The sequence below is a fragment of the Ischnura elegans genome, chromosome 1 (assembly GCF_921293095.1).
Source record: "Ischnura elegans chromosome 1, ioIscEleg1.1, whole genome shotgun sequence".
Lineage (NCBI taxonomy): Eukaryota > Metazoa > Arthropoda > Insecta > Odonata > Coenagrionidae > Ischnura > Ischnura elegans.
In genome coordinates, this window is record NC_060246.1 from 12,741,575 (window position 1) to 12,767,757 (window position 26,183).

Here is a 26,183-nt window from a genome sequence, read left to right on the forward strand (position 1 = left end):
CGCGGCGACCCGAGTTACGGCCGTCACATGACAAAAATCATATAATAATTACTTTAACCACTAAGGTTAAAAACCGGTGCAAGTATGCAGTAAATGCTCACGAAATAATCATTACACCCTACATAAATAGAAGCGGAATGATAAATTTGCAGTATAAAATAATTTATCCCTTTGTGTGCATGTATATAATCCCAAGCGGAATGTAAGCGGAGTGCAGCAGATAACTACGAAAGGAGTATAGGATACTAAATTTACTTGAGAAGCAGAAGTGGTGCCACAAACTTTGTCCTAAAACTTTTGAAAGTGACTGTACGTGTAACTCTGATGTAAATATAAGTGAACGTACGGATATTTTCATGAAAAATCCCCATCTCTGAGTTACTCTTTCATTTCGATGACAATTGTTTACCAATTTTCATAGTACGAAACTGACTTGAATATTTATCAGGAACATAAGTGGGCTAAAGCGAGACCTCTGCTGTGGTGTTCCAGCGAAAATTGAATGCTAATCTTAAAAGAAACGGAGAGAATCCCGAATTTCCTCCCTTCAGAGGGCAATAAAACAGCCATAGCACATTTGTTCATTTATTTCACAATTTGCATCCGGAAATTAAAAACCAGTAATGAATAAAGGATTTTGTGATGGTAAGTCCACAAATTAAAACATCCACGATAATTCCTGTGATTACTGTCTCTTTCAAAAGTGTAAACATTTCATCTTAAGAAGTTTCATTTCAATGAAATGATTCTTTTTGAGACAAAAAATTGTCCAGAGTCCCTGTTAATAATGTCAGTACACTTCTGGTATCTGCCAGAACAAAATAAACATTGTGTTTCGCCATGACGATAAACTTTTGGCCACTATTTCTACGAACGCAGTGTGTTCACGGCTTTTTCAAGCATTACTCTCGCGACATTCATGAGGTTCACACGTCACGCGGCGTCAGCCAATAGAAATACGATTCGCGCCGTGGGCGTGGCCGGAGCTCCTAGCGGACTTTCAAAGCTACTTATCTCGGTTAAAAATCGAATTTGAGCTCTAAAATTTTGCGTGTGTGTTTTTCATTCATATCTTTTTGGTTTTAAATAACGAAAACCAATTTTTAATTTTGAGTGTTCCCTCCTATTCTTCAAGACCTACAGTTCAACACTCTTAACAACGTTGTATTTTTTTAATTCCATTATTCTCGTTACCACTGCCCGTCTCGATTATCCAATGCACACCTTTCCACAATCACGCGGTAGTCTGGTAAACTCCGGAGTCGGGTATTTAATCAAATGGGATATTTCGCGTGAACCATGGGGCTGAGGAGCTTCTTCGGCGGCATGTGGATATAGCCTCGTTCACAGCTACCATTCGCCGGAAAAGAATCAAATCTATCATCTAGCAACTAACTGGCTGTGAGAGCTGTGTGTTGGTTGGGATGGAAGTCGACTCGTGTATTTGACTGCGGATGCGAATCGCGCTCAAATTCCCACGACTGGCTTTGACTGCGCATGATAACCCCACCGGCCTCTCCCCACCCACCCTCTCTCTCTCTCTCTCTCGCAGAGGGAAGTCCTCCTCCCCACCAGACGGAGCCGCCATTTAATGACTCGTGCATTCCGTGCGCGTTTCCACCGGGCGTTGTTATTAATTCCTCGATCATTAATAACGCCGGGGCTTTGGGGGAAACACGGAGCTCTGTAGAGGGCACTGCAGTCGTTTAGTCTCGAGGGAGTATTGAGGCGGGCGGCGGATTAAAAATTGTTTCCCCAACTGATGCCGAATTTCGGCGAGTGCTGTAAGCGGAATGTGTGTGTTAGTGTTGATGTGAGATTCGAATTTCCTTGGAAACACCCGCCGCTGCTCTTGGGAGTGACTCCAATTCTAATTTATGCGGGGAAAACTATGAATATTCAAGAGCTTTTATTCTTCAATAGATTATAGAAAAGGATGGCTACAAATTCTGTTTGCAACTGCAACTCTCCACAAATCAACTCTAGATTCACGGAGCGCAATCGTTTTAATATTTATTAAAGCTCGGATAAAACCAGTCGCGAGTTATTGGGTTGAGACGTGGATTTTATTGCAAAACAAGATGAAAAAATTCTTGAAAAATTTGGAGGAAAGATTATAAGGAGGATCTATATGGCTCAATTAAAGTAGACAGAGGTTAAATGAAAATCACTTGGTACGTTTTATACAGTTTTTCTTATTTCCAACCACAGTTTCGGTAATAGTAAGTCAATATATAGGTATAACAACATTAAAGTCCACTCCTTAAATTAAAAGCATCAGAGTGCAAGGGAAAAGTGAGAAAAGTAGAGGAAGGTGTGGGAAGGAAAAGAAATTTCCGAAGGCGAGTGAGCAATTATTATTTAGAGATATGAGTGTGGTGAGGTAGAGGACTTGATAAGGAATGCAAACTCGCAAAAAAGGAGAGCTATGACGTCAATAAAAAGGAAAAGAGTCATATATTATAGATAAGAATTAAAGTTGAAAACACGCGAATGGCTTTCAAAAACAGTCTAATATTTTACCCTTATTTCCCATGCATGTACAATTTTCAAGATCAAGAACACTGGGACGATTGCATACCAGTAGATGCTAATCGAGCATGGACGGTTGATCACCAATAGCTAACCAAGCATTCGGCATGTTCCTCGTATCTAAGAGGAAACTTCCGCTTCGCTTGACAAATGTGTCGAGCGCCGTGAGAGTTGCAAGTCACCGCGTGAAAAGCGATTTTCCCCGTTTGTATGAAAGTATCTTTCACGTCAAGTGAAATTTTTCCAAATTCGCGAGATTGTGAATAGTATTTTTTTTAATAATTCTTCACCATAGTCATGGCTTTCATTACTCGTTGCATCAATCTAATTAATCGAAGTAAATTTAAAGTTGGAGAAGCTGCCATATTAGAAGAGCTTAATAAAAATCATCAAAGAGTTAATCTAGGTATAAGATTCATTGACCCCTTATTTAAAAGCAATCTTCGTCTGCCAACATGTTCATAAGAAATATTAGCCAAACAAAGTATACCAGAAGAACAAAGACCGTGAGCGATAATTAATGTATATGAACCACTTAACCCCCAGTAACTAATTGTTATTAATCCTCCAACCACAATACCTATATGAGCAACAGGAGAATAAGTAATTAAAGATTTTAAATCAACTTGACGTAAACAAATTTAACAAATAAAACGTATTTTCCAAAATGTATCAACTTCGAAAGATTTGGTGCTTTCCCAGCGAAAAGATTGCGTGGAGAATTCTCGCTCCCGGGTCAGGAACTGCATTTCTGCAACCGCATCGATGTCTGACTCGGCTTTCCTCAGAGCTATAAGGATGACACTCATAGAACGCACTTAGTCACTCTTAGCCCTCTCAGGACTATGAACGAGTCGGACATCGAAACGTCGGCAGAAATGCTGATCCTGACCCGGTAGTGATCCCGAGAACTATTCACGCTTTATCAACTTACTTTATCATTAAAGCTTATCAGTAGCATTTCATGATAGCTTTTGCCATGCTCCCAATGGATTTCTGCCCAATCTTACTATTGTAAGTCGCTAGATCAACTGGGTCCGTCGAGGGGTCATCAGGGAACCAATTAAGACGCCAACACAAAGGGTTCAAAGACTCTCGCTTTATTCGTCCATTGCATACAGTATATGAATGAATGAATTAATTGCTCCAACCTTGAATGTACACTTTTTTTAATAACAAAAAATTAATGGAACTTTAGGCAGCTTCAATGGTTAAAATAAAAAGCCAGCATGGAAGCTACCATCTTAAAAATTAAAATCAAGGCAGACGAGAAAACAAAAAGAAAGTATATATAATTTTTTGAAAGATTATCATTATGAAACATATATGTGACAATAACTTACAATAAACAAGAACAAAGTATAATATATGGACAGAGCAAAATAAATTTCTTTTTCCTCCTTTCGCAAAAATAAACCCCCCCCTCGTTCTTGAGCGCGGTTCGCAGCCGCTCGGCGTCACCACGTGACTTCCCCATTGGCCATCGCTCATTCGTCGTCTCCCAGTCACCTCATGCATAGGCGACTCGAGTTCTCCTGCCGAGCATGCACTAGCAAAGCCTCTGTGGGTAGGCAGAAGGGTTGGGGGGAGAGCTGATAAAGCGGTATGGGACAAGCAAGGAATGGGTTAGGTGGAATGGGAAGTGGGAAGAAAGGTGCCGAGTCATTGGGTGCACTTACACTATCAAAAAGTTTACATTTTTTGGGTTCGTCTTCCTTTTCAAACAATTCTTACCTGTCCTAAAAAGGGCTACTCACTTCTCTAGGCTCTCCTTATACCTCTCTATCTCACTCTGATCCTCCTAATTTAATGGTATTATTTAAGGAATGGAATTTTATATTATTGTACCTTTATATAACCTATATATTTACCTATAACGACATGCATTCGTCGAAGCCTTATTCGGAAATAGACTACTCGTGTGGAACGTAGCCGCAAACGTTTAAAGTTGACGATAGAGAATAAGAGTGGGCTTTGGGAAGGAGGATGTAAAGGAAGAGAAGGAAATAGATTCTCCAAGGCACTGCGGTTGAAATTTTTGGATCGCTTAGAAATAATGAGATTCGAAATGAAGGAGAAATTGATTCTTATATAGCAAAATCAATTCTTAAAGGGCAAAATTTTCAGCGTTAATTAATTGTGAAATATCACGATGAACGGAGTCAGAAAGAGAGGTAGGCGGCGGAAGAGGAAGTGGCTACAGGATATGGCATTGGAATGCAATGGGAGATGGACGAAAAAGAAGGATGGCACTTTGTGTGCAGGAGGTGCAAACCAGGCTGTATGACGACGTTTATTTGATAGGCCTAAGTTTGGATCACGCTTTCCCGGGGTCAACTCCCACAATTTGTACTGTTATTTGCTAGAACGATGGACTCAATGTTAGGAATGTTAACCTTCTAGTTCCTAATCCTAATTTTTCTTTATTTAAAAGATCTTTTCTTTATTTGGGGCCCAAGATTTTTAATAAATTACCTTGTTCGATCAAAGAGTAAAAGAGTATATATAAATTTTGTAAAAAGGCCAAAGATTGGTTGCTATCCCATGATAATGTAAATGTTCTTTTTGATGTGTTTGTGAATGCATACATATTATTGTATATCATTTTATATAGGAGAAAAAAAAATATTTTATTTTGTCCATATATTATACTTTGTTCTTGTATATTGTAATATATTGTCACATATATGTTTCATAAGGATAATGTTTCAGAAAAATTATATATACTTTCTTTTGTTTTCTGGCCTGCCTTGAATTGAATTTCTAAAATGGTAGCTTCCATGCTGGTTTTTTTCTTTTAACATTTGAAGCTACCTAAAGCTCCATTAATTTTGTGTTGTTAAAAAAAGTGTACATTTAAGGCTGGAGTGATAAATTCATTGATTCATTCAACGGATAAATTACATACCATGCCATGTATTCACTGCCGGAGGTTTAAATTAGATAGTCTAAAAATGAAAAAGCATGAACTTGCTCTTTTTGCAACAAAACCATCTACGTTCATTACGACGCCGGTCGTCATCAATCATGCATAGGTCAAAAATCGTATGATTGGTTTGACGAAGCTCTCCTTTCTGCTAGCTTTTCAGAGAGACGCATTACTTCTCTTTTAAATCCTATAACCTTCCATATGTAACTCATTCGGGGCCGTCCCTTGCAACCGTACACCGGTCCATCGGCGATGATTTTCATAGGATATCGTGTCTCATGATTAGAGATGCGTGAAAATCGCAAATGCGACATAGATGCGATGACTGGGCTTTTGTGATATTTTCTACGCAAATTTGCTTTTCGACGGCAAAATTCGTACATTTTGTGCCGAGCGCTGTTTTAATGCTCCGCCGATACTCACCGCTTAAATCATGTGAGCGACTGGCCAGCTGCTATAGAGCGTTCCACATTTAGTTGACAGTATGGGCTCTTATGGAGAATCGTTTCCCATGTTAATCTCCATAAGGCCAGGAGCGCAGTGTTGTCAACAACAGCACGAAAATTAATGTTGCGTTATGCACTGATTAAAATTTGCATTCTAATGTATAAAAAGGTGCTGCATTCATTGGTGCCAATAGTTTTTCGATAAAAATTATAACAAAAGCTATAAAAAACATTTCCGTAAATTTCCGTCAGAAACGTGTATTTTTGTACTTTATCTTCTTCTCGCAATTTCTGCCTGACCGTTGTCTGTATTGAATTGAATTTTTTTGCAAAATATTCTTCACACTATTATCTCCTTGAAGGTCTTCACCAATTGTACAAATATTGAGTTTTAATATTGTTATGCCGACGTAACACACTTTAGGACAAGAAAATTCTGATTTTTGCAAGGTAAAAAGTAGTCGCTTACTAACTTACGTTTCTTACGTCATAGGTCCCCATATGCTGCGTATCAAATGTGAAGAAAACTACAAGGTTATTTTTGGTGAAAACATCATTGACTTACATCAATTCTGAAGCGAGTTGCAAGGTTTTTATCTTAAGAAAAAATATTACGGTGCCGCTGGGCCGGGCTTCTTGCTTTTTCTTGCGCGCAGAGGGAAAATTCTCGGGCGGAAAAGGAGTTTTTTGTCAATGCATACTATGAAATGTGTTTATCTATTCGTTTGATATCCTAAACAGGGAATACCTACTCATACGTCGTAACAGCAGTGTTTTTATCTGAATACATTGATACACGAAAGTAAGCAAGCGGCTTGGAAGTAAGACTCTTTCGCCTTGGGTGTTTAGGTCCCATCGGGGAAACCAAGAAAAAGAATATCTCATAATCTGTACCAAACACTACCCCATCCAGTGCACGCATTTACAAAAGGAGGCTCGGGTTTTTTCTGAGTTCCTTTCATAGGGTACCATAAAACTTGCCCCAAAAGCGACCCAGGCCGAAGGGGCCGAGGGAAGAATTTACGAAGGCGTTCAGTTTGTCATTGCATTTTTTTTGGAGTGAACAAGTGTTGTATAGTCTTCTGAATTTGAAAATTGTGAAGTGTGTTTTACATTTATCTTTGCTGTAACACGCCCAATCAATATGTCCGATACAAAGAAGAGGCGAAAAGGTGAGAAGCTCATAAGCCGCGAAAGACGGTTGGTGCTCAAAGTCTTCTCGTACATAAGGAAATCTCTCAGCATTAGTGAGGCCTGCCGAGAAGTTTCGAAGGCTACTGGGTGCTAGGAGTTCACTATTTACAGAGTGAGAAAGGAAAGCTCCCGTGGTGCATTGGTAACTCCTTCAAAAACTAAATAAATTAGACAGCCTTACAAAAATTCGGGGGCAGTGATTTTCGACGGTTTGGTGAGATCGGGAATTAGAAGGAAGGTACATGAATCCTTCGTGAAAATTATTCCTCCGACTTTAAAATCCATCTGAAACCTGGTGAATATGGATAGTATTCTCCCAGATTACAAAAGGACAACACTATATCGTCTTCTTTTGGACATAGGCTTCGTGTACGAACGCAGGGGGAAAAGAATCATCCTTATCGAAAGGGATGATATTATTCGTTGGTGGCACAATTAATTATCTAAGGTAGCTAAAAAAATATCGTCGCGAACACAGGACGAGTGTATTTACAGGCGAAAGTTGGATTAATGTTGGACAAATAGTGAACATTAGTTTGCGAAACAAACAATTACAAAATCCGCGTCAAGCTTTCCTTGCTGGACTAATTGTAATTACTGGGCTTGGCCCCCCACTTCCCGAGGAGGACGATTTGCAATTATACACGCAGGAACGGAAAATGGGTTCATAAAAGGAGCATCGCATGTGTTTCTGTACAAAAAGAACTCAATGGATGAGCATGAAGAAGTGGGTGCCGAGTGTTACGAGAGATGGTTTGAGCACTCACTTCTTGCAAACTTACCCGAAGGATCAATTATAGTGGTAGATAATGCCTCTTATCACTCAAGGAAATTGGAATCCTTGCCTACTACAAGGTGGAGGAAAGAGAACATTAAGGAATGGTTGGCTGGTAAAGAAATTAGCTTTGATGATGACAGCTTGAAAAGAGATCTTTTATTTACAGTAAACCAGGTACGAGAAAAATTTGAAAAATTTAAGATTGATGAATTAGCAAAGGCTTACGGCTGTACAGTTCTAAGATTACCACCATATCATTGCGAATTAAATCCAATTGAAATGGTTTGGGCTCAAGTGAAACATTACGTTGGCATGAAGAATACAACTTTCAAGAAGACTGAAGTGGGAAAACTTTGCAGAAAGCTTTGGTACTATTACTTCGGAGAACTGGAAAAACTATGTTGAGCACGTCAAGAAAGTGGAAGAAGACATGTGGCATGCTGACAATTTGCAGGATGATATAGAGGAGTTGATTGTTCGTCTGACATCGTCTTCATCATCTCAGTCGACATCGTCTTCAACGGAGGAGCCAGGGCCACAGCCGAGCACATCCCGCTACATGGAGGGAGTGGACATTCTGTCGGACTCCTAAACGAGAAGGTATGGAGGGACTATTAGCATTTATTACATTTTTTGTGTTTCTGCTGATTACGACGCTCGTGTACTATTAATCCTCAGGCAAATAGTAGCTATTGAGATTTGAAAGATTATTGCTATTCATAATTTATCTGCGTCACAAATTGCATCATAACGCCGGCCAGACGATAGCCAATAAATTGAAGAAGAGAACTAAGCTTAAAAAACATGAGCAATAGCCCTAATAGGTACGTGTGTAGGCAATGCGTTGAAATACTTGTATTAAATGTTGCCAGTAATTTTCTTTACTTACCTCGTCTTAAAATTTTGCTGGGTGAAAATAATTCTTGTGGTAATGAATTATTTTGACTGTGAATTATTACTGACATAATTACGCATACATTTATTATCGTTTCGTTTTCATCGAGGTTATTGCGTTTTATCTCCTTGCATGAGTCGATAATGTTTGGATCCACACTGACATGAGAGAAAATTTCAAATAGATTATGGATGGTTTTTCAAGTTGGACGTTCCATGGTTAATCTTTGGAGTAAAGGAAAAGAGTAGTAATAAGAATCGGCTACTACTTATCCCTGACGGTCGATTCGATTTATCCTTGAGTTTTTATTTAAGTTCTCCGAAAATTAAGGCACGAATGCATGATTAGAAGCAAGGTATCAATAAGGTCATCTTTCTTACCGCACACGTCTTACAGCTTACGCCATTGGAAATAGACGTTTCGCTTACAGTAAATTTTCATGATAACATTTAAAAGGCAATTATCCGTCTGGTATAACCATCTTTGTCTTATACAACATCGCCTTTCATGTAATACTAGCCAGAGCCAAAAATATTGCATAATATGCAATTAATAGAAATTTTGTCGCATCCAGAAGTGGCGATAAATTTTAATATCCTTAACTATATGGTTATCTTTTACATTAGAGATTATTCATTATTCAGTTTGTGCATTGAATAAGTACATACATAAAATAACAAAAGATTTCTCCTTTTATATTGCATCAAAGGTATTGTAATTTACGCTAAAAAATTCCTTTCTATACGCCGTCTCTCGTGCGATCCCTAACTCCTTTTTGAACTAAACCATTTTGGCACTCTATTATGTGTGGTTGCATACGCTGTCAGGATGCCTGCCGGCGGAGCGGAAGCTTGGCAACACTGTTATCCATAAGGCCCGTACTGTCAACTAAATGTGGAACGCTCTATAGTTGGCTGGGACTCTTACGTGGCCGCGAACTACAAGTGGGTGCGGGCAAGCTACACCTCCGCCATTATACGTCTTATTCCTTAATTTATTATTATTCTACAACATAATTATTTAAAATATTCTGTATATTGCCATATAACTGTGTTTCGCTACATTTCATCCTCATCTACATCATTATGAAAATAAAAAAAACGCTACAAAGTGCGATAAAATGATATTGAAAGTGCGATGAATAAAAAATGAAAGTGCGATTTTCACGTATCCCTACTCATGATGCTTCCAACTAAGTTGTCCCGTCTCCTTCCTAAGGTTTTTGGAAGATTTCTCTTTTCTCCCACTTTTCTAGTAAGCGCCTCCTCATTAAATACTCGGTCGATCCATGTCATCTTCATCATCCTTCGGTTTATTTTGAATCCTTTACACTAGAAGTGGATTGACCGAGGAGGTAGCTACCGCGATATGATCATTGAAGAAACACCCACGCTGACGAGAAAAACAATTTTCATTTCGTCGAATATATTCATCATTAAAAGTGGAGAGGAGCAACCTGGATGTGACTTCTTCTTTTTTTTTAAGGCATCAGGCTAATCAGAGGAGCGCGTGCGCCCCAGTCCTTTCAATCACTCGTAAAGTCACGCATCAGTGCACGTCGAATGGGATGCTGCTTTTTGATTGCTCGAACGAGGGCGCCACGCGTGAAAGCACGCGGCACGCGCCTTTTTGTGTGTCTTCGGGAAGCAGCGTGCGCGCGCCCCACCGCCATCTTGCGGGCGGATTGAATAAGCAAGCGGTGGCGCCACCCCCCCACACCATCGGGCCATTTTCAAGTAACATCAAGCTCCCTTCTTTTTTTTCGAGTGCAGAGGGTGAACCACATAGATAGCGATCTCATAGGATCTCATCCGACGCCATCGAACTAAGTACTAAGTACCACTAACGGGGCAGACATGAGTCTCACGAATAGTAAAATCATGAGAATCTCCATAAGGGTACTCGCATAGTGAGGAGGTAGAGGTAGAATCAGTGGCGCCGACTCCAAGGGGCCTGAGGGGGCCCGAGCCCCCTCAAAAATTCGTTATGGGTGTGAGAAAAAGATGCGGCAGGCTTGTTGATTTTCCCCGGAGTGTCCAGATATCGAAATTCGAGTTATCAGGGTTCTAATGTTGATCATATGGCTCTTCTAAAACTCTTCTAAAATGCTTAAAAAATTTAAAACTCACTACTTATAAAATTTCCCGGGGCAGGATCCCCGATTTGGGCCCCCAATACTTTTGTAAGTCGGCATAGAGATAGAGGTAGACATGGAGATTGAGGTGGAGGTAGAAGTAGTATTGCATAGTAAAGAGGTTTACGCTCACATCTTTCCCGTAGCCTCGACCACGAACCAGTCTTTCACCGTGTGGCATAAGGTATAACGGTTATTTGGTCAGTTGTAAATTTTTACAATGTTAAGCGATAGTAGTGGTGATGGTGACGACATATCATCAGCATGTATGTAAGTGGTGGCTGACTGGTCGTTAAGTAATCGCGAATTCAGTGCTCATCCCAGAAATCAAGCGCGACAATATCTGGGAGAATATTACCATCAGTATTTACAACTTAAGTATTAAATAAATTTAGTAAATAAATAAAAATAAATACTATTTAGAGGGGATAACACATTACTCACTCGGTTTATCCATTCGATTTTCATCATTATGAGTATTAATAATTTTATTGTATAGTTTTGCTTGTTAAATTTTGGATTTATAATCTACTTTTAACATAATTCCAATTACATTTCATTCCTATAAACTGGGTATTAAAATAATAATATAAGGCCATATTATACTGTGTTACCGGGATATATTGGTTGAGGCCCAGCGCTTCATGTAGCGCCGCAGAATTTAAAATGAAGGTAGTCAAAAGTTGAAATAGCTGGAAATAAAACTGGCGTACTGCGAATTCCTTTTTTCGTTCGAAATCATTTATTGGGTGAGATTAGCCTATTATTGACAAGTTACCTCTAATTAAGGTCTTCTTTGATTGATTGATTTTATTGAGTATCAAAATATAAAAAAAATAAGAACAAACAAAATACCTGCGAGCTGTATAACGTTGCTAAGAAATAAATCGGTTAAACATTTAAAAACAAATTAATGTGCTTAATTGATTTCATAAGATAAAAAAATGACATTGCACACGTTTTTTTTACTTTTAATCGATTACTTTTCATCTTAAGGTCAATAAATATTTAGGATTGAAATATTAGGAGATTGTTTTTTCGTTTCAAGTAAAATTATATTTCTTATATTATTACATAATAATTACATTTATTGCGGAATTCGTCCAACTCTAACCATGTTTATGCAGTGGAGCAGCACATATAAAGAATATTTGCGGCATAGCCCTGAAGAAATTAGGATTCGTCAAGCGTATTGTGGGAAGATTTTCGGATGAGAAAGTAAAAGAAAGGTGCTATTTCGCACTCATCCGACCGCACCTTGAATATGCAGCGAGCGAATGGGATCCGGTACAGAAAGACTTAATCCGCGCACTGAATAAAATACAAAGGAAGGCTGTGCGTTTCGTCAAAAAATGCTACGGGCGTACAGACAGCGTTACACAGATGTTAAGCGAATTAGGCTGGGAGCCGCTGGAGACTCGGAGGCTGCACGCTAGGCTTAGATAGCTTGAGCAATTGAGAATGGATATCTTTAAAAGCGACACAGAGAACATACTATTAGAGCCACACTATATTTCCAGGTCCGATAGAAGCGATAAATTAAGAGAAATGTTTTTCCGAACGGATAGATATGGGAATTCGTTTTTCCCCCGAGCCATATAGAACTTTAATAAACGCTAGTCCCAACGTCGTTAGAGCACTTCATTTTTTTTTAATCTGTAAACGGCTGGTGTGCTAACACCCCCTGCCACACGCCTTTTAGGCGGCTTGCGGGGTATTGTGTAGATATAGATATATAAGGGCTTGTGGTGGCGTTGATCTGGCCGATGTTCATGCATATTGTCTTATTTTCGTTTCAGGTGGAGCCGTGTGATTGGTAGAACATTGTTGGTATAGTGACACCGCCAGTTTTCACTCACGGACGAACAGCGCGGTGGAAGAGGACCTGACTGGAGGTGGCTGCTGAGTAAAGAGGTAAGTTACGTTTGCTTCATTCGCAAGATCCACCAGTTTATGCCTAAAGAATCAATTAAGAATTCCCACTTAAATATCTTCATGCTACTACAGATAGGTCAGTATTTAAAAAAAATCAACCAAACTTCTTTACACTTTTAATAAATGTAAATTTTCCATATTCAGGGATATTTGCAAGTACAAAATAACTGTTGTCATTGCCTCAGCAACAAACGCGATAATAACCGGATATGAAGAACTTAAAACTGTCTTCTGCCTAACGCCATGAGCTTTTTTTGGGTCTGCAATGCGGTGCTGTTGGAGACAAAGGAAACCAGGATCTGTCACTCAATGCGGACCACTTTTGTCATTTCAATTCAACTTAATAATTGGAGAAAGTATAGAATAAAATGGAGGAATGCCCAGGAGAAGTTAATATCAAGGCCGCGTCGTAAGAATACAAATTAGGAGTAATGTTTCCCCATTGGTGAAAATGCCCACGAGAATGCATTTTCCTCAGAGTAAATTGTGCATTTTTTTATTATATTTAGTGTAAACAAATTTTCCAATATAAATCAACAATATCTTATCTAAATAACGAACACCATGTTCATAATCAGCCAATCAAATCTATCGTTTCCATCAAGTGTTTTAGGTTTTTTTGCCGCTTCAGTCTTGGCCCAACGTGCGGTAGGCGATCCTTGCTGTTCTCAATTTACACTCCATTAGAGGGATAAACACTCCATTTATATCAATTTGAAGGTAGGAAAAGAAGTTTCACAATTAAAGAAAATGCCACCTTAATGGCTCCTAGAGCGTCCGCCTGCGTAAGTGGCTATAGGCAGCTATTGATACATAAAAGATTAGCGAGTTGCGTGTATTCCTGGCGGTTGTATGCATTCGTGTCATTTCAAATGCTGATATGTCCATCGTTGGTGCTTTTTATCTCTATACGTTGGCGCAAGGTTCAAGTGTCAAAGTATCTTACTCACTTACCATTGTTAATTTTTGGCTATCCTTTGTGAATATTAATGATATGCACTCTATGCTAGAAAAAATCCATTAAATAAATTTAAACCTTAAAAAAAATAATGTGTAAGATCTTTCTTTGAAATTTTTTGTGTTCTAGAAAATTTATAGAGTAAAAATTTTGAAAAATGAAAAAAATTCTGACATATATAGTTTAAGTAAAATGTATTGTGCTCTAACTAATCAAACTTTATGTAAGTGCAAAAAATATAAATGTAGCATTGCTACCAAGCAACTAAAACAAAAACAGCAACAAATGAAAAGGCATATCGCATCAATTATCTTTAATTGTTTCTTGAATTCTTAATCTTTTTGGTTAATTGTTTTAATGGATATTTGTAGTGTATAATTAAGTTTAATTTTTGATCATGCTTTATTTATCGTGTATCTCGCGTTTCCTTATAAAAAGCCTTAGAATGGAAAATAATATTCCAAAACTTCGGAAAAATGTTTTTTTTAATGACCTTAAGAGTTCATCTGTAATTTAAGAAGATCATGTTGGGAGGCAAAATTTTGTCTGAGTAAGAATTCAGGTTTTGCTGGCTTTCTCTCTACCTTGTCGGTGGTAAACCTCCATGGTTAGAAGATATTTTAGATGTTTTTCCACTTTTTTTAATCGCCCCTTCAAAATATGATTGGTTTGCGGGATTCCGTGATTACTTAATAGCCGTTTTCTATTCGGGAGTTTGCGGTTCGACTAATTTGGTAAAAAAAAATGATTGGCATGTTATTCAGGACCTCACGACGCAAAGTGGAATACAGGAAACACTGTCGTCCACCCAAAAGTGCATCATCGCGGCAAAAACCCGAAGAGAATACGGCTATTCAGTGTATGATTTGATATCAGTATTAATATAGTTTCATTGTTACAGCGCTTTTAGTTTCTGTTCGTTATTTGAATGGATTTTATCGGTGAAACTGCGAGCATTCGAACGCACTTGTTCATTTGAAGAAGGCATACGGACATAAGAGCAAGGATTCCCCTTTTTTCGAGGATTTTATTAAATAAAATGTCGCAGAAAGTAAAAAGTATCTTTAAAGGATTGGAACTCTTCTCTAATTAAAAAAAGTTACTCTTGAAAAATCTCTGAAATTCACGTCAGGTACATATTAAGAGAAGGAAATAAGTAAGAATATACAAAAAGCGTTTATTATCTATACAAGCTATCTTTCCCTTTTATTTTCATTTTAAAGAACAAAATAGCATAATATTAAACTTTTCATAAGCTAAATACCTTTATTTAACGCAGCTTCATCATGGCCAAGAGTGAAAAATTACAGTATATTTTGGTTAATTAGAAAAGTTTCGTCTTCCAGTGAAAATTTACTCTCAATGATTAAGAATGGTCACGGTGTACATAATTACAGGGGACTATATTTTCTATACGTACAAGTACCTCATTGAGAATCCAAGGAATTAATCATAGTTTTTGCCACATAAAAAAATACTATTCCTAAATTGCACCCGGTACGACCTCATGTAAACGTAAATATCTGGGTGGCAAAAAGGTTCATTTTTTCCAGATCCAAGCCATAACCAAATGAAATCGACAAAAGGTTCCCCGTTATCCCAAGCCCACTCCGCTCTCATTGCAGGGGAAGTTTAATGAAGCCGTTAATAATGCAGCCCAACCTCCATCCTACGAGGAAAACGGACCTTATTAAGAGAGAAGCAAACACGCGAATTAAAACAAGGAAAAAAAATGAAAGGAAATGAGAGGAGATTGCTTAACTTCATTTCCGCAGTATCGCAAGTCGAGAGGATTTAAAAGCCGGCTCTTGTTTGCTGAGAAACTTCGGTGATGAAAAAAAAGGAATCATCCCTGAAAGCACTTCTCTCTCTTGAATGGAGCTGCATTGAGAAACGAAAAGAGCCTTTCCTCCCATCCAGTCTCGAGGCCATCTGAAAAGAAAAGATTTCGAGAGAAGAAAGATTGTTATTATTATCATTTAATAATAGCGTCTCGTCGGGCGCTACTGGATAGGCTCTTACGGAACAGTCACTTGTAATCTGATAAAACTTCTGCTAAAATAATACCATTTGATCTTAACAAAAGCGTAATGCAGGACTTGAATTTTTTAAATTTTAATAAATGGTACCATTTCGTTTTTGCCAGTATAAGAACCGATGAAATTCACCATACACAAGGAGAAGGGAGAAAATCTCTGTTGCCCTGGATCGTGAATATTCGGATTTTCGAATCACTTGCGCAGACCTCAACGTCGCCCAGAGTTCAATAATGCTTGTTGTAATTTAACAAAGATTTGCCTGCTAGACATCACATCATTAAGTTACATTGACTCTATTATTTATGTGTTTGTTCGTAATGCATAATATAGATACTAATAAACTGATGCCTATAATTTTTAAAATTTCTCTGTTGGTGTATAAAATTTAAATCCCTTTTATTTTCCTAATAGCTTAGGCATTGTGCATTGCGCTGGCTGATTAATTATGCTTATTTACATATCATACTCGTACATGTAATGAATAGCCGTAATACCATTTCTCTTCTTGGGACGCCTTCACTTTACCGAAATCTTTGGTCTCACATTGCGTCTTTTAGATATGAGTAGCCTCCTTAACCGCTTCGGGGTTCTAAAATTCACCGCCCTACAAAGTGGACATCAAGCACTATTCAACAGGTACTATTGAGAAGTATCTAATATTTGTATTGGTGATTAACCGCTGAATGAGTATATCTCTATTCATTAAGAAATCCAATCAGGGATTCTGAATGCTGTGGTGCTTTATGTCAATTTGTTAAAACGAACACATGACGACTCATACGATTGAAAATTTTTATGTTGAATAATACTTAGGAATTCATCTTGGGCTCTGCACCAAGTTGCTGGATTCATTTCCATCTCAGAAAATGACTTGCTTCCCATTTTGAAGACATGCCTATCTCACCGTGACAGATTTCACGCTTAATTCCAGCGTGCAATCATATATGATGAGATAAGGTAGTCTAGAAAATACTGTTTCCTAGGAAGTTTATCCAAGCGAGATGAAAACCAGGTGAGGGAAGTATGACCTGAAAAAAATTCACTAACTCTTGAGTTACTTTGTGGTATTCCTTTATAAGTTTTCATGGATATCAGACAATTACTTATACCACTTATTTTTTATGAGAGCACGACCCGGGTTTCAACGAATTATCATCATCTTCAGGCGCAGATGTTGATTTATCTTATTATTGTTACCTAGTTACTTGATGAATTATAAAACGGACGCCAGAATAGGAACTGGACTCTAGGGAGCACTTAGAAATTTTAAAAATTATTGAAAGTCAGGACAGGATTCTTATAAATGAATATCTCTACCCATCCATATCCCCTATTCTGGCGTCCGTTTTAAAATTCATCAAGTAAGTAGGTAGCAATAAAAAGATAAAAAATCATAATTTCTGCCTGAAGATGATGATAATTCATTGAAACCCGGGTCGCGCTCTGATAAAAAATAAGCGGTATAAGTAACTGTCTGATATCCAGGAAAACTTGAGTATGACCTGGCTATATCACGGAATCCGTAAGCTATTTATTTTTAAATCCTGAAGGCTGGTTCAAGATTGTTGGTCATTAATTATGCTATTATGAGTCGAGAAATCATACTGGAAAATAAATATTTAACATGATGTCTGTGCTTATGTTAAATCTCGCGATTTCTTATTTACCAAATATGATTTGATAATTGGGACGCGCGCTGGGCGGGTAAATGCTAAGTTGAACTCATAAAGTATAATGTCTCGCAAAGTGCACCTTAAAATTTTAACACTCTCTTACAGTTTTTTTTGTTCCACTAGAAGTGAGTTCCATTAGCAAAGGGGCGGCTCGTGAATAGGGAAGAACTAGTGTGGGGATTTTTGTGAGGGGGTGTTAATGGAAGCATTTTTTAGAGAGCCACATCTGAAAAAAAAGTCGCTTTTTAGGTTCCGGAAGCGTGGATTCTAAAGAAAATGGAGACAAGAAAGGACTGGAGGCATTCGATGAGATGTGGGTGTTGAGAAAAAAAGGAGAGGTTGAATTGGACGGAGGGGAAGAAGTGCTAAGCGTGGTGGATGAGGCTAGGGAACTGTCTCACTGGATCTCAGCAGGTTTGGGATGCTGATAACCTCGATGCTAAAGGGAAGGATATTAGGCAAGCGGTTAAAGGGGTGTGGAAACGGAATAAGGTTTGAATGAAAGCAAATGTTGTGAATTAAAGAAAAAGGTACATTGCGGAGATATCCGCGAAACGCTCCTCCATGAAAGCCTACCTTAACCGCTAGAATACCACCAACAATGGGCTCTTCCAACACTTTTTGTTTATTGTTGATTGGCACAGTTAAAAAATAAGGAGGCCCGTAATTCGATACCTTCACTGCAAAAGCGCTCAACAATCGCCCACCGAATCAAATCCGCTCATCTAGTAGCAAAACAATACGGACACGCTCAGAGGTTTCCTATTGTTGTCTACTAGATGAGCGGATTTGATTCGGTGGGCGATTGTTGAGCGCTTTTGCAGTGGAGGTATCGGTATTTCTATGTTCCTCAATCTATCACCTTTTGGAGCTGTTTTCGACGTATATCGGACTTCTTCAACCTTTTGTCGGTAAGATAATGACGTAATGAACTTTTACCCACCGTGTCATCGCCTCTAAGATTCTATTCGACCTTGTAAATGGACCTAGCGCTTCCCACCACACGCCCTTTGAGGCTAGGAGCGGGGTAACATTAAAATTGAGTCGCGTACCACATTCCCTTCGTCCCTAATTCTGGCAATATCGGGAGGGAGAGGAGGATGGCCCCTTTTCCAGCGGCCAGGGTCGGGATCATTTCTAGACCCCGCGTCATCCGCACCGTCCCTATGAGGCCTTTTGTAGGCTATTCATCGCAGCCTATGAAATATGTTCTGTCGGGTAAGGAGAACATCCACTCTCCCACCTGTTGCTAATGATGGACCCTTTTCACGCACGCTTGGTCGTGTGCAGGGGTCATGATTTAGGGTTCACGGCTCAGCGTCGGATATCCTTTGAAATTTCGAGCTCGTCTTGCTAGTGGGCTCGTCCTGTCGCGTACTGGGAGTTTACATACCTAATAACTCCTTTGTTAGCGCTCGGCAAGTGAGGTCTACGAAGGAATAGGGTGGTTTCCTATTATTTTTTATTGTCTAAATCGAAAGATTATTACTCCTGGAGTACGCATTTCACGCTTTTAAATTTTTTAATGACGATATCTATTTTTCGCGATTAAATGAAAAGTGAAAATTTTCAAGCGTACGAAAACGCGACGGCTAAGTATGAATGCTGGGAAAACGTGTGACGCCGTTCTAGTTCCCGCTGCCGCAAGTGATGTGACCTTGGGGCGAGGCTTTGAGCGCTGATACGACGCAGGTAGCAGAGTACCCTGCTAGCTGGTAGCGCTTGGCTTAAATAAGGATTATTAATACCTTATCAAACGAAGGAAACTTTCCGACCATAGGCAGTTTTCATAGGCGATTATTAAGAGATGTTTCCCTGAAGTCTGTGCCTCATGCATGCATTGGTAATCTCAGATGATGTAAATCTCTTATCTACTCGTATAGAAACTAGGTCCCTGTGACGTCACATGGAGTGGCATCGCATGGGCGCCAATCTGGCCTATTTCAAATGAGGTTAAAATTGACCATTGCCATTCGTCTAAACTGGGATTTCTATAACCAAATAATTTTTATATTATGAATACACTAATGGGTGATTTTTCACTATTTGGTTTTCTAATTGTTTGTTTGCATTGTAATTTCCATTTTTTATGATAAAAAATATTTTCGCCTTATTTAACTATGGGATTAATATATTATCTTCGAAAACTGAAATTAATGCATAAAATATATTTTTTTGCCAGTCGCATCAATAATGCAAGAGGAGAATCAATCGTAACCACGGAAACGAAAATTCAAATAGACCGCAATATACCAGATCACGTTGTATATTCTGCACAGCCAGCATGCGCGCTCATGAGTACATCCTCTGAGTTATTTTGAGCGTTTCCACGTAAATGTCATTATAAATGATTAAATAAAAAAAGGAAATGGCATTGCAGGATCCGTTATGGATCAGAATCTCTGCTGTAAGGTCTACACTCACTTACATTATAAAGTGCTGACGTTTGCATGAGTCCCGTGTTTCTCTGCCGTGAGAGATTTTTTAAATGCTTACTATAGTTTTTAGCCATTTACAAAATTTAGTGAATAAATCAATTTAAAGAAGCTAGTTTCATAAAATACATAGGAATAAATTTTGATTAAATCGATTAGTCTACTCTTGTAATGACACAAATTCGACCAAAGTTGCTATTTTGAGACATATGCATATCAGTCCGTGTACATATACACCGACATATTTAAATAAATATAAGATCGTAGCACTTTTCCACAAGATTGTGGAAATCTAATATAACCTAATTTATCTTGTGGAAAAGTGCTACGATCTTTTAATTATTTAAATATGTTTAACTTCCACCAATTGAAGCCTGAATCTGTTGAACTTATACACGGACATGACCATGTTTAGTATACACGGACTGACATGTCTATGAGTACAAATGTATAGACATGTCAGTCCGTGACGGTTGAATTTATTTCCGTAGAAAATTGACACGGTATTGTAAAAAAAATCCTTAAATATACAAAGTAAGCTATAGGTGCTCGGCAATTATGGTGAAGAGTTATTTTTGTGGCAACAAAGCATTCAGCTCTACAGCGCCGTCACGGACTGACATTGTTGCAATATTTAAGGTGCGCTTAACATTACCATACCAACAAAGAGCTGTATTATCGGATAACTCAACAATGATTGATTATTGAAAATAGGGAACAACACAACCATTATTATTAAAATCCTCCATTCCTTTGAGATCATCAGAGATTAATCTTTTTTCGGATGGGGCAGCAAGTCAATTTCAACAAAAATATATACTGTGCAATATGAAATATTTAGCTGATGCCTTTAATGTGTCTATGGAATGGAATTTGTTAGAGTTCTACCATGGAAAGGGGGTGGTGGGTTGGCGAAAAAGGTTATGTGGACTGCCGTCCGATCAGGGGTAAAGGTGATGAATTTTAATGAATTTATGTTCGTGTGCGGAAAAGTTGTACTAGAATACCTATGTTGAAGATAACATAATGCCAAGTATCTTAGTTTAAAGTTTAAATGGACAAATGATGGAATGGAATCAAGGCAATTCATCGCTCACGGACTGTACACCACATGAAGGCTGTTAAACCAAATGAGGTATTGTACGCTGAGCTCACTAATGAGTCGTCTAAGCGCAAAAACAACGTAATCGATGTTTCGATAATTGATTTTCATGGGCTACTGAATGAACGTATCTTATCTACTTTGAGGTTGGTTCTTTAATTTGAATTATTTTAAGGGTTTCTGAATAAATTCGCTTTATTATTTTGAATTGCAGAATTTCTTTTGTAAATTTTACTGGCAGTAGATAAGTTTATATCAAAAGAGAATCGCAAAAGTTGGTCCGTTACCATGCTTTTCAAGAGGTATCACTCCACAGTAAAAGTAGCTATTGGAATGAGCTTTGGAGCATTGTGAAATTTAATTTTTGAGTTCTGAGATGAATCTTACTGATCTGAATCACTTTTTGTTTCAGAGCAATACTCAAAGGTTTTACTCTGAGCTGAATGTTCGTTTCATTTTTGTCAGTCCGTGACAATGATTTATAAGTCGCGTCAGTCCTAGCATTTTCAAGACACAGTAGCGTATCAGCCTAAGTCAAATGTCTCACGATTGTTTAGCAGTCTGGATTCTGAAGTATTTTAGTATATCAGTCCATTCGCGCAGGGAGTGTTCTTCAAAGTTCAAAAGCGCTTTGTGACTGTCATCCTATGACGAGTGGAATCACCCTTTCTGAAATGAAATAATCTTACTGATAGATAATGTTAGCTGTAGCTAACACCTAGCACCGAAGGAAACTGAATGAAAAGTCTGATCTCATTAGATCGAAGCCATTCATGTTTGAAAGTCGTTTGAATAGGACGTAGCCACTTTGAAACAAATTTGCAATATCAAAATATGTTAGCAATTATTTATTATGAAATGCAGAAAATGCAGAAAATGAAGTTGGTATAGTAAAAATTGGGAAGGGCATGGTTTCACTATTTCAATAATAAAAATAAACATAATGAGCGTTGTGACCTCATTGATGGTGTGGTTTGTTTACTTGATCAGGAGGAATCTGTCTGTGAGGGAAAGAATCGCAATCTGTGGCAATTACAACATCAAATCAAGCGAGGTCTATGCAAAACACCGAGGAGTTTTAGAGAATCCAATAGCCGAGAGTTCGTGATGTCATCAACTTATTTACGTAAGGGTTAACCCCTCAAGCGTGACTTTAAATGCCCGTGGACGTTCTCTCAGCGTGTGCGACACAGCGTTTGTGTCGTCCGATTGCCATGCCTCAAGCGTGTGCGACGCACCCTATGCGTCTGAATGTTTCATTAGGTATTCCTATCTCTTAAGCTTCCATATATGTACTTTTAGTGAGTATATATGTGAGACACATCTGCCTGCTATCGTTCTGTGCCCCTGTGTGGTCTGTGTTTGCGTTCTCGTATTTTTTAGAATATTTTTTTCTAGCTGATGTCAGGAAAGAAACGCTTCCTCTAGGGTCAGCGTCTCTTGAATGCTAATGAAAGATATCCTTCCACTCAAGCTCTGGTTATGTGCTTTCTTAGCGATTGTGTGTGACGTGTCGGGATGCTGAATGCTTTCGTCTCTGGTTCATTATCATCTGCTTCTCTGCCTCATCATTTCCTTTCTCTTTCATCGAGGCAATGATAGTGAAGGCATGGTCCGTCCAGGCATTGTCACTCAACGCCTCACGGAGCCTCGAAGACCGGCCAGCATCCCCGCATCTTGGTATCTTATTTACGACGTTTGAGGCTAAGGGTTGGGGTGTTTTCATCCCTATGCTTGCTTTGGTGATTTTTTTATTTTTTTTCGGCCTTGAATCCACTCCATATCTGTGCCCCTCTTTAGTTGACCATGTCTTCTAGCTCGCGTGAGTTGTGCGATGAGCAAGTGCTTGACGCTTTGGAAAAAGAGAGCGCAGGATGCTCAGATACTACTTCGGAAATTTCAATTGGATACTCTCTGGATTCCAGTTCCGAAGAGAGCGATGGACCTTCTCATTTTTCTGTGAATCTTCAAGAAAATAATTGGCAAGAGATCGACAGTGCTGACCCTCCTCAACCTTTTGCGTGTGAGTTAGTGGGAAAACAAATATTGCCTGTTTCGTGTATAGATGATCCCTTGGCATATTTTGAGTTATTTTTTGATGATGAAATAATTTCAATTATAGTGACTGAGACAAACCGCTACGCAGCACAGTTTCTTGCTCGTGAGAAAGAGAAAATTACGAAGCAAAAAAAATCACGCTTCCAAAAGTGGGTCCCCACAACTCTGGGGGAAATAAGGGTGTATTTAGGTTTACTGATGTTGATGGGAATAATTCAGAAACCAAGCCTCAGAATGTATTTTAGCAGAAAGCATTTATTAGAGACTCCATTTTTTCCCAATGTAATGAGTGAGCAAAGATTTTTATTGCTCACCAAATTTCTCCATTTTGTAGATAATACCGATGAGGAATTTGTAAAAAAGGATCCAAAACTGTATAAAAATTTACCAATTACTGAATATTTGAAAAATAAGTTCCAAAAAGTGTATATACCCGGTAAGGAAATCAGTGTAGATGAGTATTTGTTGTTGTGGAAAGGTAGACTGTCGTGGAAACAGTATATTTCCATGAAAGCTTCCCGGTTTGGGATAAAATTGTTTGAACTTTGTGACTCCGCAGGGTATTTATGGAATTTTATTATTTACTGTGGCTCAGGGACAAAATTGGGCTGTGAAATTACAAAGGACACAGATCTTTTTTCAACTACAGTTGTTCTAAGTTTGTGTGAGAAACTATTAGACTCTGGTAGATGTGTTTATATGGACAATTTTTACAGTAGTCCCGATCTTTTCCATAGGTTAGTTCAGAGGACAACAGATGCTGTTGGACCGTGAAAATCACGCGTAAAGGTATGCCAGTAAACCTCAAAAAGAAACTAAAGAAAGGAGAAGTTGTTAGTGCAAAGTGTGGGGAATTGGTTCCTTTGAAGTGGAAGGATAAACGCGATGTTGCATTGCTGATTACAAAGCATTCGGACCAAATGCAACCCGTAAGTCGAAAGGGCGGGCTAGAATGTGTAAACAAACCTATGTGTGTAACAGAATATAATAAATATATGGGCGGTGTAGATTTAAAAGATCAACTTTTAGAATCGTTCCTGCTGGAGAGAAAAAGGACAAAAGTGTGGTACAAGAAATTATTCAATCACTTAGTTAATACGGCTGTGTTAAACGCGTACATTTTATACCGTAAAGCTGGTAATAACAAAGATCACCTAGCATTCAGAATGAGCTTAGTGAACAAAATAATTGCTAAGTATCACGGACAAAATTTAGAACAGCGCAAAGGACGGCCCACTGATATCGAAACGGAATGTACGCGATTGACCGGGCAGCATTTTGTTCAACAAAACCCGAAGACTGAGACATTTAAGGTTGGAAGATGAAAGTGTGTTGTGTGCACAAAAAACGGAAAGAGAAAAGAGACAAGATATAGATGCAAAAACTGCCCAGGAACTGCCCACTCTGCTTAGAACCCTGTTTTGAGCAGTATCACACACAGGTCAACTATTAGCCATCGGATAAGAGGAGCAGGAAAAAGTTAATGGGTCTGAGAATTGTAAGTACGTATTCATAATTATAAAATTTAAACAATTGTTTATATAATATATTTTTTTGGATTTTTTTTGCATAGTGATAAGATTCAAAAAAATATTTTACTTCATGTCTGCACAAAATCTGAGGTGCCTCTAAATTAAAGCACCCTGGGTGGTTTAAATGCCTTCGATTAAAGCACCGTATAGGGACGGAATAGCGAGGACGCATATGCTGTGTCGCACACGCTTGAGGGGTTAAGGCAGTCGTCAAATGTCTAGAGAAGTAGGTGGCGGATAAAAATGACCATTGCCATTCGTCTAAACTGAGATTTATAATACCAAACAATTTGTATATTATGAATAAACTAATTGTGGGTAACGAATCGCAATCAATGCCTTTCGTTATCTTCTTTGATGAAGGAAACTACCCTATTCTTCTTCATTTCCGTTTCGTTTCTACATTTCGTTTCCGGGAACGAAAAACCATTTAAATTTTACTGGTGTTTGACTTTCGTGTAGTTGCTATTGCAATTACTGCTTTCCACCCTGCCTCCGCCCCTGGTTGGTCGCATCGGCCCTACATCCCTTACCTCCCACCCGTCCAACCGCCCACCCAATTAGCGCGTCGTGGACCGATTGACTGCCGTCGTCGAGAGCGGCCTTCCCCTCGTTAAATTCATTCGACTCCGAGGGCGCGACGGTCTTGCCCCGAATTTCGAACCGCCTTTCCACGCGAGACCACCTCATTAGGAAAGAGGAGGAACGATCGCAATTACGACCTGCCCGCCCGCGTTCGTTCGAAACGTTTAAAGCTGCTGCTCGACTTAAATTTTCGGACCGCGAATGCGAGCTTGACTGCTGGGGAAAAATCGTCGACTCTCCCCTTAGCGAATAGACTGTTGGATATTAACTGTTACTGTTGGATTTTAACAGTTACTGTTGGATTTTAACAGTTACTGTTGGATTTCAACAATTACTGTAGGACTTCAACAATTACTCTTGGACTTCAACAATTACTGTTGGACTTTAACAGTTGCTGTTGGGATTTATCAGTTACTGTTGGATTTTCTACAGTTGCTGTTGAATTTTAACAGTTAGTGTTGAATTTTTAACTGTTACTTTTGGATTCAACAATGGTCCCAATTAACTGTTGAAAATTTCAACAGTTTTTTTTAACAGTTTTTTCCACTAAGGGTCGTCTTTGTCCTTTAAAAACTTAATCGTTCCATTTGGCACTAATTGTAAGTTTCTTCAATACCCGTTTCTTTTATGAAGTAGTTACCTGTAATGTGACGATTTGGATGTGATGGCAACAAAATTACGTGAGGTTTTTTTTTCAAATTGAAGTAAGTAGGAAGTTTTCAAAATTGAAGTTTTTATTTTATAACACATACCTTTTAAATTGAACTGTCTTTGCCACAAATGTGGCTTTAGGAAGATTTTTTCGAACCAATTTAGACCTTATCTGTAGTACAGACTAATAGATTTTTTCAAATCTCTACATTCATAGCCTGAATGTTAAATAAGGCTGCGATATTAGTACACTACGTCGGAAACATAGAGAGTAGACATTGAATTGGTTATCTCTAGCGGCATCTTT

At 38.6% G+C, this 26,183-nt stretch overlaps 1 protein-coding gene across 15 annotated transcripts in view; it reads left to right on the forward strand.

Moving 5' to 3' along the window:
- Positions 1-26,183, forward strand: part of LOC124155779 (glutamate-gated chloride channel) — a 661,010-nt gene that overhangs the window by 221,361 nt on the left and 413,466 nt on the right. For all 15 annotated transcript variants that reach the window (XM_046529880.1, XM_046529974.1, XM_046529888.1 and 12 more), the window contains exon 3: positions 12,708-12,822. The gene's annotated coding sequence lies outside the window, so the exon portion shown is untranslated. The remainder of the gene's footprint in view (positions 1-12,707; positions 12,823-26,183) is intronic.